Raw genomic sequence first — 11,813 nt, forward strand, 5'->3', positions numbered from 1 at the left:
CTTATCACCTCTCTTGCTCTTCCTGTCCCTCCCAATCCTGTACACTGTGTCCACTGGAACTCCAGTGCCCTCTTCCATAGCAAGGAGCCCCGTGCGCTGCCACTCCTCCATCACCTAGTGTTAATGAATTCTGGCTCTCCCACGAAGCTCTACTTCCTAAAGCTCCTTTAGGCAGATAGTGTTTATTCTACTGGGTTTCATGGAAATTATCATCATCATCCATCTGTCCTTCCTCCAAACTGTTGTTCCTCAACCTTTATATAAAAACCTTCTGGGGAACTTCCACGTCCAAGAAGATGGAATAGATGTACTTTTCCCTATTCCTTTCACTAAGTACAACTAAAACCCCTAGCCATTATGTATGAAACAAACATAAGAAGAGTCTGAAAGGTGGAGAGAGGAAAGGAGACTGGCTAGGGACCTCAGGACCTGAGGAAAAACAGAGTGGTGAATTCTCTGGGTTTTCTTTTTGTCTCATATATCACAGAATATGAGCTGAAGAAGCTGACACTCTGGAACACAAACACATGCAGACAAAAAAAAAAAGTCCAAACAGAAGCCTGCTGTCTCCAGCCAAAGTACCAGGAAAAGGACAGCCTAGCAACACAGAACCTTTAGAAAATAACCAGCTTACTTGAGAAAAACACCACCAAAAGAATTGTAGTCTAGACTGCCCTCTCACCAGGGTGGGTGTCAGAGGAGGCTGAGTAGGAAGCCATGTCTTTTATCCCTGCTGGGTGGTAACAAACACACTGCCCTTGCAGTGTCAGTGGATACCATGTGGGAAGCGTGGACCCCCATCCCCACTTAGCAGTAATGAGACACCCCTCCCCCTCCTCCTCCCCACTGGGTGATGCCAGGGGAGGCCTAGTGGAGAGTCAGGACTTTCACCACTACCCAGTGATAGTGAGGCAACCACCCAGGCGTCAGTGAAGGCTATGTGGGGAGTTGGCACTTCTCTAGGATGACAACAGAGGCTAGGTGGGGAACCTGGGCTTCTGCACTCACTTGTCAGGAGCAAAATGGCATTCCTACTTCCCCTGTCAGAGCAGTGTCAGAGGAAGCCAGCTAAAGCAGAAGGTTTAAATCACAGCCAGAGTACCATAGCATATACGTCCAGGTCTCAATAAAAAAATTACTCATCATACAAAGAACCAGGAAAATCTCAATTTGAATGAAAAAGACAATCAATAGATGACAACACTGAGGTGACAGAGATGTTAGAATTATATGACAAAGACTTAAAAGCAGCCATCAGAAAAATGCTTCAATGAGCAACTACAAACACGACTGAAACAAATGAAAAAGTAGAAAGTTTCAGCAAAGACAGAGAAGCTATAAGGAAGAACCAAATGGAAATTGTAGAACTGAAAATACAAGAACCAAAATAAAAAACTCAATACATGGACTCAATAGCAGAATGGAGAAGACAGAGGGCAGAACTAGTGAACCTGAAGAAAGAAGAATAAAAATTACCCAATCTGAACAACAGAGAAAAAATAGACTGAAAAACATGAACTGTTTTGTTCCTCAAGGAACTGTGGGACTATAACAAAAGATCTGACATCTGGGTCATTAGAATCCCAGAAGGAAAGGTGAAAGAGGATGGGACTGAAAAAGTGCCCAAAGAAAGAATGGCTTAAAACTCTTTGAATTTAGTAAAATACATAAACCTACATATTCCAGAAATTGAGCAAACCCTAAACAGGATAAAGCCAACGAAATCTACACCAAGTAATAGTCAAACTTCTGAAAACAAAAGCCAAACATTAATCTTGAAAGCAGTGAGGGAGAAACAACAAATTGCCTATAGGGGAGAAACAATTTAAATAACAGCAGATTTCTCATCATAAACCATGGGAGCCAGAATAAAGTGGCACAACACTTTTCAAGTATAGAAAGAAAAAAGAACTGTTAATTCAGAGTTCCATATCCAGTGAAAATATCCTTCAGGAATGAAGAGGAAATAAAGGCATTCTCAGATGAAGAAAAACTAAGAGAATTTATCACTAAAAGACCTAACTTAAGAGAATGGCTAAGGAAAGTTCTTTAAACAGAAAGGAAATGATAAAAGAAGGAGTCTTAGAATACCAGGAAGGAAGGAAGGAAGAACAGCAGAAAGAGTAAAAATACGGGTAAATACATTTTCCTTCTCTTGAGTCTTCTAAATTATGTTTCATGATTAAAGGAAAAATTATAACACTGTCTGATGTGTTTCTGAATGTATGCAGAGGAATTATTTAAGACAATTATAAATGAAGAAGGGTAAAGGAGTTAAGGTTTCTGTACTTCACTTGACTGGTAAAATGTCTAGTGGACTGCAATAAGTTGTGTATATATAATGTCATATGTAGAGCAACTACTAAAAAAGCTATACAGGGATACTCAAAACACTATAGATAACTCAAAATTTAATTCTAAAAAATGTTCAAGTAACCCACAGGAAGGCAGGAAGAATAGAACAGAGATGACAACAACAAATAGAGAACAAATAGAAAACAAAATTATACAATGGAAGACTTAAGCCTTAACATACTAATAATTACACTAAATGTAACTGATTTAAACACCAATTAAAAGACAGAAATTGGCATAGTCGATAAAAAACACGACACAACTATATAGTATCTACAAGGAACTAACTTTAAATATAATGATATAGGTAGGTTGAAAGTAAAAGGATGGAAAAAGACATATCATGCAAACAGTCAAAAGAAAGCAGAAGTGGTTATATTAATATCAGATAAAATAGAGCAAAGGAAATTACCAGAGACAGAGGGGCACATTACATAACAATAAAAGAGTCAACCCATCAAGTACACATAGCAATCTTAAATGTGTATGCATTAAATGACAGAGCTGCAAAATCTGTGAAGCAATAAAATGATAAAGCTGAAAGGAGAAATAGACAAATCCACAATCATATTTGGAAACTACACTACAATTGATAGAACATCTAGACAAGAAATCAAGAAGGATATAGAAGAACTCAACACTACTACCAACCAACAGGATCTAATATTTATATAACACCCTGCCCAACAACAGAAGAATATATATTCTTTCCAAGTTCCCACAGACCATATGCCAAGATACCATATCCTGGCCATAAAACAAACCTCAACTTATTTAAAATAATTGAAATAATACAGAGTATGTTCTCCAACCATCATGGATTCAAACTAGAAATCAATAACTGAAAGATAATGGGAAAATCTCCAAACAGCTAGAAATTAAACATACTTCTAAATAAGCCATGTGTTAAAAAGGAAGTCTCAAGGGAAATTTTAAAAATACATTGAACTGAGCAAAAATGAAAACACACACATCAAAATATGTGAGACCCAGCTAAAGCTGAGAGGGAAATTTATTGCACAAAATGTTTACATTAAAAAAGAGGAAAAACTTCAAAAAAATACTATGCATATCTACCTCAAGAACCTAGAAAAAGAAAAGCAAAATAAGCCCAAAGCAAGCAGAAGGAAGGAAATAATAAGAACAAAAATCAATGAAATTGACAACAGAAAAATAATAGAGAAAATTAATAAAACAAAAGCTGGGGTTTTTTAAAATCAATAAAATTGACAAACCTCTAGCAAGACTGAAAAATAAAAAAGAGCGAAACACAAATTACCAATATCAGGAATTAAACAGGGGTTATCACAACAGACTCTGCAGACATAAAAGGATAAGGAAATACTAGGAAAACTATACACATATAATTTGACAACTTAGATGAAATTGACCAAGTCCTCAAAAAGTGCAAACTAGTACAACTCACCCAACAATAAATAAATAATTTGAATAGCCCTATAACTATTAAAGACATTGAATCTATAATTTTAAAACTCCCCCCAAAGAAATCTCTAGGCCCAGAAGGATTTATTGGAGAACTCTACAAAATGTTTAAAGAATAATTAACATCAATTCTACATAACCTCTTCCAGAAAATAGATGAGGAAGGAACACTTCTTAATTCATTTTATTAAACTAGTATTACTATGATAGTGGTAACAGTATTACTATAGTTTTACTATAGTATTAGTATTACTAATACTAGTAATAGTATTACTATAGTAATACATAGTGTTAGTATTACTGGGTGTTACTATAGTATTAGTATTACTAATTAGTATTAGCATCACTATGTATTACTATAGTAATACATAGTATTAGTATTACTAATACTAGTAATAGTATTACTATAGTAATACATAGCATTACTATGATACTAAACCAGTATTACTATAGCAATACTAGCTGAATATCATAATACTATGATATTCAACTAGTATTACTACGATACTAAACCAGACTAGTAATAGTAGTAGTAATAGTAATAGCAATAGTAATAGTATTAGTATTACTAATTAGTATTAGCATCACTATGTATTACTATAGTAATACATAGTAGTAGTATTACTAATACTAGTAATAGTATTACTATAGTAATACATAGCATTACTATGATACCAAGCCAGTATTACTATAGCAATACTAGCTGAATATCATAGTACTATGATATTCAACTAGTATTACTACGATACTAAACCAGACTAGTAATAGTAGTAGTAATAGCAATAGCAATAGTAATAGTATTAGTATTACTAATTAGTATTAGCATCACTATGTATTACTATAGTAATACATAGTATTAGTATTACTAATACTAGTAATAGTATTACTATAGTAATACATAGCATTACTATGATACCAAACCAGTATTACTATAGCAATACTAGTTGAATATCATAATACTATGATATTCAACTAGTATTACTATGATACTAAACCAGACTATGATACTAAAATATCATAGTATTACTATGATACTAAACCAGACTAGTAATAGTAGTAGTTATAGTAATAGCAATAGTAATAGTATTAGTATTACTAATTAGTATTAGTAGTACTAATAGTAATAGTAATAGTGTTACTAATTAGTATTAGCATTACTATGTATTACTATAGTAATACATAGTATTAGTATTACTAATACTAGTAATAGTGTTACTATAGTAATACATATTATTATTATGATACTAAACCAGTATTACTATAGTAATGCTGGTTTAATATCATAATACTATGATATTAAACTAGTATTGCTATGATACTAAACCAGACTATGATACTAAAATATCATAGTATTACTATGATACTAAACCAGACTAGTATTACTACGATACTGTTTAGACAGTACCAAAAAAAGTATATCTCTCATAAATATAGATACAAAAATCTTTAACAATATTTTGCAAATAAATTCACCAATATACAAAAAGAATTACACACTGTGCCCATGTGGGTCTTATTCTAAGGATGCAAGCCTGGTTCAAATTCAAAAATCAATCACAATAACAGGCTAAAGAATTAAAATCATATGATCATATCAATTGATGCAGAAAAAGCAACTGACAAAATTCAACACCCATTCATAATAAATGAAAAATCTCAGAACTAGGAATAGAGGGGCACTTCCTCAACTTGATAAAGAACACCTACTAAAAAACTATAGATATTACATTAATGATGAAAGACTGACTGCTTTCCTTCTAAGATCAGGGAAAAGGTAAGAATGTCTGCTCTTATCACTCCTATTCAAGATAGTACTGGAGGTTCTACCAGTGTAATAAGTAAAGAAGAAGAAATGAGGCGTAGAGTTTGGAAAGAAAGAAATGAACTGTCCCTATCTGCAGATGACATGATTGTCTATGTAGAAAATCCCAAGAAACCTACAAAATGCTCCTAGAATTAATGAGTTCAGCAAGGTGGCAGTATATAAAGTGAACATACAAAAGTCAGTCACATTTCTGTATACTGGCAATGAACATATGAACACTGAAATTAAAAATACAATACCATTTACAATCCCTAAAATAAATACTTATGTGTAAATCTAACAAAACCTGTGTGGGACTTATATGCTGAAAACTACAGAACATTGATGAAAGAAATCAAACAAGATACACATAAATGGAGAGATACACCTTGCCCATGGACTGAAAGATTCAAAATAGAAAAAATGTCAGTGCTCACTAAATTGATATGCAGGTTTAATGCAATTCCTATCAAAATCCCAGCAAGATTTTTTGTAGCTATAGATAAGATTATTCTACAATATATATATGGAAAGGTAAAGGAACTAGAATAGCTAAAACAATTTGGGAAAAGCAGAATAATTTGGTAGAAATAGCTCTACATAACATTAATGCTTACTAAAGAGCTACCATAATCAGAACAGTGTGGTTGGCAGAGAGATAGACACATAGGTCAATGGAACAGAATAGAGAACCCAGAAATAGACCCGCATAAATATGTCCAAGTGATTTTTGACAAAGGTGCAAAAACAATTCAACAGAAGGATAGCCTTTTTAACAAATGGTGCTGGATCACAAACTTAAGTGCAAAACGTAAAACTATAAAACATATTAGAAAAAAACATAGCAGAAGATCTTTGCTAGAGCTAGGCAAGAAATCCTTAGACTTGACACCAAAGCATGATCCATAAAAAGAAAAACTGATAAATTGGACTTTATCAAAATTAAGAACTTTTGCTCTGTGAAAACCCTGTAAGAGGATACAGGGGCAAGCTACAGACTGGGAGAAAATATTTGCAGACCACATATCCAACAAAGGACTATTGTCTAGAATATATAAAGAACTCTCAAAACTCAGCAATAAAATACGAACAATCCAAATAGAAAATGGGCAAAAGACATGAACAGACATTTCACGGAAGAGGATATACAGATGGCAAATAAACACAAGAAAAGGTGTTCAACATCGTGAACAACTAAAGAAAATGCAAATAAAAACCACAATGAGCTACCACTACACTTATCAGAACGACTAATATAAAAAACAGTGACAACACCAAATGCTGGCAAGGATGCACAGAAACTTGATGACTCATAAACTATTGATGGGAATGTAAAATGGCACAGCTACACTGGAAAATAGTTTGGCAATTCTTTTTTAAAAATGAAACATGCAACTATCAAATGATTCAGCAATTGTACTGTTGGGCATTTATCCCAGAAAAATGAAAACTTATGTTCACAAAAAAACCTGTACATGAATGTCCATAGCTGCTTTATTCACAACAGCCTCAAACCGAAAACAACGAGATGCCCTACCACAGATGAATGGTTAAACAAGCTACAGTACTATTCAGCAACAAAAAGGAACAAACTATTGAGACACACACAAAAAATCTGGATGAATCTCCAGGGAATTATGCTGAGTGAAAAAAGCCAATCCCTAAAGATTACAAGCTGTATGATAATATTTATATAACATTTTTGAACTGACAAGGTTTTAGAAATGGAGAACTGAGTAATGGTTGCCAGTGGTTAGGGATGGGGTGGAGGGGTGAAAGATTGGTGGGTGTGGTTATTAAAGGGCAATAGAGGTATCCTTGTGGTGATGGAAATGTTCAGTATCTTGACCATATCAGTGTCCATATCCTTGTTGTGATATCATACTATATAGTTTTGCAAGATGCTACCCTTCAGGGAAATACTGGATCTCTCTGTGTTATTTCTCTTTTTTTTTTTTTTCTCTGTGTTATTTCTTAACTGCATGGGAATCTACAATTATCTTAAATAAAAGGTTTAATTTAATAAAAACATACAAAATTAACTTCCTGTTTTGAATCATTACCCTCTGGCTGTACCACTCACTACCTCTCTTCATCACTGTCATCCACCAGGTGTGAGTCAATGGTGACTTGCACTAGGGAGGAAGTGGTGGAAATAGTGAGAAGCGGGTGGTTTCTGGGTGTATTTTGAAGGTAGAACCAAAAGGATTTGTGGATGGACCGAATATGTGAAACAAATGGAGGAATTCAAACATGACTCCAAATTTTTCCTGAGCCATCTAAATGATGGATTCATTATTTACTGAGATGGGGAAGACTGAAAAAGGAGCATGTTTGGGAGGAAGTTGAGAGTTTGGTATGGGATATGTTGAGTTTGAGATTCCTAGTAGAATTTCAAATGGAGACGTATAGCAGGCAGTTGGATACATGTGTCTGGAGTGAAAAACAGAGGTTACATCTGGACAATCAAAGTGAGGAGCCATCAGCACAAGGATCACATTTAGTCATGAGTTTAGATAAGATTGTCTATAGGTAATATGTATAGGAGAGAAGCAGCTTGGGACTCCAAAGTTTAGAGGCCAGAGAAATGAGGAGAAAGCATGGCCCTGAGAAACAATGGCCACTGAGATAGAGGAGAGCCATGAGAAAGTGGGGTTTGGGAAACCAAGGCTTAACTCTCTGACTATCCCTCCTTGACCTTTTTCATGTGTGCACTGGCCTCTGGTTTCATCTTCAGTCCTTTCAACCATTATATATATTCAGATTCTACCCCAAATTATCGTTTTCAGCATTGAGCTCTCCCTTGAAGTTCTAATTCATGAAATCTATTGATTGTTGGATACTCTGTTGAGACAGCACATAGGTACTTGTTCTAGTTATTCATTAATGCCTAACAAATCACCCCATAAACTTAGTGGCTTCAAACAATAACAATAATTTATTATCTCTCATAGTTTCTATGGGTCAGGAACTTGAGATTGGTTGGCTGGGCAGGTTTTGGCCCAGGATCTCTCAGATGGATGCAGATGGCTGGGGTTGAAATCATCTGAAAGCTCACTCATTCATATAGTCTGGCACCTGGGCTGGGAAGACTCAAACCATTGGTCCAGGTACACCTCATCAATCTTGGAGTTATACAATACACAATGCAATTGCAGGGTACGGTATTTTCAAGTATAAACAAAGTGGTATCCATCACCCTCAAACTCTCTGAGTTGGCACAGTCTAAGTACATACCAGAACTCACTGGTTTGGAACCAGAAGCAGATGTTGGTTTTCCAGGTATGGGTCAGAATCTTACCAGATAGGATCGTATTATCCCTGTGTGTCTATCCCAAGCAGTCTGTCCTTCTGCAATGCCACTGTACCACAGATAAAATGGTTTCTCTCAATCCCTAAAGTCACTGCATCCTCCATATGACATGTAATAAGCGAATTTTACCATGTTGACAATCCCTACAAGCCTCTCTGTGAGCTTTGGAGAAGACTGCCATTGCATGAGCATTTATGTATCAGGGTTATCAGATGTTCCACTTTACCAAGACAAACATCTCAGTTTTTAAACCTGTTGTTCCATCCTAATGTTTAATAGTGCCCCCTTTATTCACGCTCAAAACTGTCCTTGTTAGTTGATAAACAAACAAACAAACAAATAACTAAGTATGTATGTATATATGATTTATTTCTCCCTGCAATCAGATTGTTTCAGAATCAGGCTGGAAGTACACATGATTCCTCCAGGAGGCAATGGACTGATGTGTCAGCAAAGGGTTCTGAAAGAGAAAAGAACCAGCCTTTCCTTGAGTATGGGGCAGGGAACACATGAGAGCTCAAAGTATTCAACATCAAAAGGGAATCCAGAGACTTCCCTGGTGATGCAGTGGTTAAGAATCCACCTGCCAATGGAGGGCACACGGGGTTCGAGCCCTGGTCCGGGAAGATCCCACATGCCGTGGAGCAACTAAGCCCGTGCGCCACAACTACTGAGCCTGCGCTCTAGAGCCTGCGAGCCACAACTACCCACGCACCCTAGGGCCCACGTGCCGCAACTACTGAGCCCGCGCGATGCAAACACTGAAGCCCAGGCGCCTAGAGCCCATGCTCCGCAACGAGAGAAGCCACCACAATGAGAAGCCTGTGCACTGCAATGAACAGTAGCCCCCGCTCACGTAGGGGCTACTAGAGAAAGCCCGCACGCAGCAACGAAGACCCAACACAGCCAAAATAAGACTCCGCACTCCCAATGCAGGGGGCACAGGTTCGATCCCTGGTCAGGGAACTAAGATCCCACATGCCACACAGCGTGGCCAAAAAGAAAAAGAAGTGGGGGGCGGAATCCAGATAGACAGTAAATGTAAAGTAATCACTCCCATAATAGTAATAAGTAAAGCATGCAGAAGCTCTCAACCCACCTCTGCTTAGCGATTAACCAATGCTCTCCACTGGAAATAATACTGATGCCCAGGACCTGAAACTGCTCAGGGCTAGAAGGCTATTCTCTAAGATGCCAGAATACTTCTGTTCCCACTGGTTGAGTTGTATATTTAGCAAAGAGTGAGCTGAATTTGTCCCCAAGCCTGTTTATGCTTGTAGCTGTCATTAGAATTCTGTAATCTAATTAGATATGACCTAAATTGATGGAAAAAAGACTACAAAAAACCTGAGAGTTATTGGATAGACTTGATTAAGGCAAGTTGCTGGGGATTAAAAAAGGCTATTGGTTTGGATGTAGTAGATTTCAGGTGTAAAATATTAGGTGAATATTTAAAAACTCTCAAAAGAGTTTGTACTCAGATTTCCTCATAAAATATAAGGAAATTATAAGTTGTGACTACTCAGCATCTTTTGAAAACCCTTCCTAGGTTTGGAAAATTACCTTTCTCAAGATACAAGTCAGAATTCATTCTCCTAGCCTCCAGTGCAGCTGGGGAGCAGGCACAAGGCTCTGCCAATCAGGATTTAAGATGGAAGGGAGTGGGCTCCATGCAAAATTGGTCTGGGGGATGGGTGGTGGAGGAAGAATCCTTCTTTCTGGGAGGCAGCAGTGGCAGAGCTATGGGTGTTCACTGAGAGGGAGAAGTCTTTACAACAGAAGGTTTGAGAAAAATAACAGTAGCTCCATTTTAGGCTCATTTAAGTTGAGATGTGTATTAGACCTCCAAGTCAAGATGTCCAGTAGGCAGGTGGACACACAAATGTGGAGTTTAGAAGAGAGGTCTGAGCTAGAGATACAAATTTGGGAGATATCAGTATACAGGTGTCTTAGGCTGTGGGCTTGGATAAAAATAACTAGGAAGTGAAGGAAATGAGAAAAGACATGAAGATCAAGCCTGGGGGGTGCTCCAAAACTTAGAGGTCGGGAAGGTAAGGAAGTACTAGAGGAAAGGAGAGTGAGAAGGAGAATCCAGTAAGGAGAAGGCAAACCAAAAGAGGGTGGTGTCTCAGCGACAAAATAAGAATTTAGGGAAGAGATGGTGGTCAACTGTGTCACGACTACTGATGGGTTAAGCAGGATGAGGGCTAAGAACTGGCCATGGGATTCGGCAACATGGAGGTCATTAGCATCCTTGATAAGAGCAGTTTCAGTGCTTTATCTTTGGCTACCTGCAGTTCAGACCATCGTGTGTTCCCATTCAGGGACTGGTGGGGGCCGTTGAGACAGCTTGATCAGCTCTCACCTCAATCAGGTGGGACTGTTTTTGAAGCTCTTTCCCCAGACTGGACGACACTGTCAAGGTTGGCTCCAGCAGCCTGTCTATTGGGTGGAATGGAAGTTCCTCCTGGCCAGTTGACTCTCTCAGACCCTCTAAACACAGTGCCCCTGAGGGGCCCATGAATCATCCCAGACGTTGGGAAGGACCAAGTCAGCCCACTCTCACAGACTACTATTTCACACCATATCTTGTTTCTTCAAACCACAAACAATTCTCTCTCTTCCTTACACCTGAGGACCTTGTTTCTTAAGTCCCATTTGTTTATTTTTGCTTATGCTTCCATTACTCTAGGAGACGGATCCAAAAAATATTGCTGCGATTTATGTCAAAGAGTGTCCTGCTTATGTTTTCCTCTAGGAGTTTTATAGTATCTGGTCTTACATTTCTGTCTTTAATCCATTTTGAATTTATTTTTGTATATGGTATTAGAGAATGTTCTAATTTCATTCTTTTTACATGTAGCTGTCCAGTTTTTCCTAGCATCACTTATTGAAGTA

Source organism: Eschrichtius robustus, chromosome X, assembly GCF_028021215.1.
Source record: "Eschrichtius robustus isolate mEscRob2 chromosome X, mEscRob2.pri, whole genome shotgun sequence".
NCBI classification, from domain to species: Eukaryota; Metazoa; Chordata; class Mammalia; order Artiodactyla; family Eschrichtiidae; genus Eschrichtius; species Eschrichtius robustus.